We start from the raw sequence: 3,817 nt of genomic DNA on the forward strand, positions 1-3,817 counted from the left end.
GACAATACTAGATTTACTTCTTATAAAAATATCCACCACTCCATTGAAACCTACTATCTGCAAAACCATCCGTAGTTTCATTTCTCTCTTTGATTCAATCATTGGGACATCGGTGGCTCTAAAATTTGAAATTTTATTGCAGATGAAGTCCCTAAAATTTATTCTATGATGAATTAAATCCACAAAGAATTTCATTGGTCTAACATGCATTTTGGGACAATGGATTCTCAACTTCTTAATGACCAAAGCACGCCTTGGTTAAAGATCAAATAGAAAGTAATATGTGACATAAATACGCTAAATAATGAATGAGTATAATTGCACATGTACACACACAAATGCACACCCTCGTACACGGAATGGGAGGAGATGCGGCTTCAATCAATTGAACTAATGAAGGAGGACGGGTCTGGGGGCACCGAAACCTCAACTGCTCCTTCAAGCATCTGTGTCACTTTCTTCATGGAAGGCCTTAGTGATGGTTCTTCCTGAATACACCAAATTGCTACCCTCATGAACCTCTCCAGCCTCCTTGTGTCACTCAATGCCTCTTCGTCCTCCTCCACTAACAAATTCAGTCTCCTTTCTCTATAGCAATCATAAGCCCAATCCGTCAGTATCACATTATCCGTGTCATCCAAATCCAGTTCCACGTTCTTCCTACAACAAATTATCTCCAGCACCAAGGTGCCAAAACTATAAACATCCACCTTTGCTGTGATTGACATGTTTCTGAACCATTCGGGTGTGACATATCCTCTTGTTCCTCTTAATCCTGTACTCGTTCGAGTCTGGTCTGCGTGCAAAAGCTTTGCTAGGCCAAAATCTGAAATCCTTGTAGTAACACTGTCATCTAAAAGTATGTTTTGAGGCTTTATATCACAGTGGATGATTTGGGTGCCGCACTCTTCGTGCAAGTACGTGAGCGCTCTTGCAATGCCAAAGGCAATCTGTATCCGTTGGTTCCAGCTGGGCCTCGAACTTCCAAAGGGGAAGCTTGCAAAAGAGCCATTGCTCTTGAACTCATACACCAAAAGCCGTTGTGACCCCTCATAGCAGAATCCCAACAGTTAGACCAGATTCCTGTGATGGATTCTGCCAATTGCAGTTATTTTAGCTTTGAATTCCTTGTCCCCATCAGCCACCAACCTTTCCAACTTCTTGACCGCGATGAAATTTCCAGCATTTGATACTAGCATACCTTTGTAGACTGTGCCGAAAGCACCCCTGCCCAATTCTTGTTTGAACCCATCTGTAATTTCTTCAAGCTCTTCGTAAGTAAAAGAGCGCAGGTTCATTCCTAATGAAATTTGTTCTGGCTGATGTCTCAGCAATTTCTTATGTTTCATGAAGAAAACAACCAACAAAATGGCTACCAGAAAGAGGAGGTTGAGAAACACAGAGCTGCCTAAAATCGTCGAAATGATGAGGATCAGAGTACCTCGATCACTCTTCCCATTGTTTGAGCCTAAAGGAGAAGGAATCTGTGAAGTGGAATTACCAAAGGGTATTTCGATGAGAGCTTTTCCTCCAAAATCTGCATACATCTTCCCATTTGACATTGGGAGCTTCTTCGTCCAAAAGTTTGCACCTTTGAAAATGGCGACTGCACAGGAACAATCACCCAAGCAAGTTTCTCTGCATTGGTCTTCGTTTATTGGAGTATACAATATCTCCATCATTTGGAATTGAGGCCTAGGGCCTTTCCCTGATCCATTGGGCTCGCAGCTTTCTGAAACAAAGTCCGGTTTGCATCCCTTGAACATGTTACTGGGATCAGAGTATGAATAATTATGTGGACAATTGCAACTAGACCTTTGAGTCTCATCTAGTCTGCAGTAGCTGTTAAGCCCACAAGCTCCGCTGCCATAAACATCGTTAATTGCCATACAAATGTCATCAGGCACAGACCATACAACAGATCCGGACCCAGCAGGCCAGTTTTTGTTGCTCGAGCCGTTCTTTGGGTAGTCGTATTGCCTGAGAACCCCATCAAAATCGAGTGTCGCTCTGTGGTAGAAGTCTTTTGTTGAAACTATGTTTCCTGAAGTGAGGTTGTGTATGCTCCCATTTGTGTGCCTGAGGTAAATGTAGCCTGACTGGTTGAAGATCATCTGAGACTGTGTTCCCATAGTGGCGGTACTCCAGTAAGAGTTGTAATGGGCCCTGGTAGGGAGATTTACTGTGTAAATCACGAAATTCCCGTCTGCCTGGAAATCGAGCTCAAACCTTCCGCTCAAGTAGTTGGTCTCTGTTTCACGAGAAGAGAGTGTGCTACTGCTGCCCATATCCAATATCTGCATAGGCAAGATGGTGTCCATGGAATGATCGAAACTCTGCCAAGTGATACCAGAATTCGAATTCCTGAGCACCAAGTTCCCGGTATCGAGTATGGAGGGAGAGGTGACACTACCGTTAGTGTCTTGAGCCCTCCATATCTCTTGTCCTTGATGATTGCTTAGCACAAGATTTCCACTGCTCGTCAACTCGTCTTTCGATCCATCGAGCACAAGACTATCTCTGTTTGCAGACCAAACTATAGTTTTTTCTGGTACTTTGTTGAACCAGATTGCGAGCAAGAAGAGATTTTTGTCTGCAACAGGAGTGAACCCGAATGCGAAATCACCAGAAGGCGAAACCCATGAAGAATTGTCACTGGTAGAGAGACTAGAACCCAAACTTATGCTACCATTAGTTTGAGCCAAGGCAGAAAGTGGAAAAAGAAGAAGATCAAGAAAGAAAAATAGAGGATTATCAAGAGCAGATGCCATTTGAGATTAAGGATAGTATATGTTAGAGAAAGATGGGGGAAGAGAGGGTCGGTGGAGAAGATAAGCATCACTCCCAAGGTATCAAAGTGGAATACCAAGACAGCTGCCCCCAGGACCTATTTACGGTTGTAAATATTGAAGGGATAAGGATGAGAAATAAGAGAGGTTATGGGCTTCAGCCCATATGGGCCCATACATCTAGTCCACTATCTATGGGCTTATATTAGAACATATCCAACAATCTCCTCCTATGTTCTACATATAACACAATCCAATAGATAGATAGTGTGATGTTCAAAACAAAATATTGAAGCATCCAGAACACCATATGGTCTATATCATAAAAGATCTGTAATCCAATTGAAAACACGACTCATTTTATGACAAACCAAGAGTTTTAGATATACAATAATCTAAACTCAACCAAAAGGTAGTTGCACATATATGTGAACCCCTACTGATGTTAGATGAATTCATTCATGGGGTATGATTCTCATCGAAATCCATAATAAAGTTCCACAAAAAAAAAATGAACTCTATACATACTGACATAAAAGCATAGTCTTCATGACTTTAGAAGATTTACACTCATCAAGTAAGTCATCATCATCAAAGTCAAAATCAAGACAAGCTCCTCCTTTTTCGCTAATCCCTGTGAATTACAAAATATGGATTTCATGAGAACGAATCCAATCATTTGTGTAAAAACATGATTACAGACATGAAAGTATCTAGTTCTACCTTAAGAAGAACTTAGTACAATCCATAATTCACGAAAGTATCTAGTTCTACCATAAGAACTTAGTACAATTCAAAAATGGCTGAAAAAGTATCAGTATCATTCTCACCATAAGCAGCATTATCAAGTTTCAATAAATAACAAGAACAAAATAGCTTGTTTTGCAAAGAACTATTACACCATAATTGTCAAGTTTCAATATAGAACAAGACCAAAAGTTGGTTTCTTTTGTAAACAACCATTTCATGTTTCCATAAAATGTTAAGTCGTCTTATTCATATTTGAGTCAAGTTGAAATCATCAAGTG

General features: G+C 40.7%; 1 pseudogene; it reads right to left on the reverse strand.

The window, feature by feature from the left end:
- Positions 1–351: 351 nt before the first annotated feature.
- LOC143860859 (G-type lectin S-receptor-like serine/threonine-protein kinase LECRK3) lies at positions 352–2,771 on the reverse strand (annotated as a pseudogene).
- Between the last annotated feature and the right edge of the window lie 1,046 nt (positions 2,772–3,817).

This window comes from Tasmannia lanceolata, unplaced genomic scaffold (genome assembly GCF_043159265.1).
Source record: "Tasmannia lanceolata isolate RefF3 unplaced genomic scaffold, GAP_Taslan_0.1 ptg000003l, whole genome shotgun sequence".
Lineage (NCBI taxonomy): Eukaryota > Viridiplantae > Streptophyta > Magnoliopsida > Canellales > Winteraceae > Tasmannia > Tasmannia lanceolata.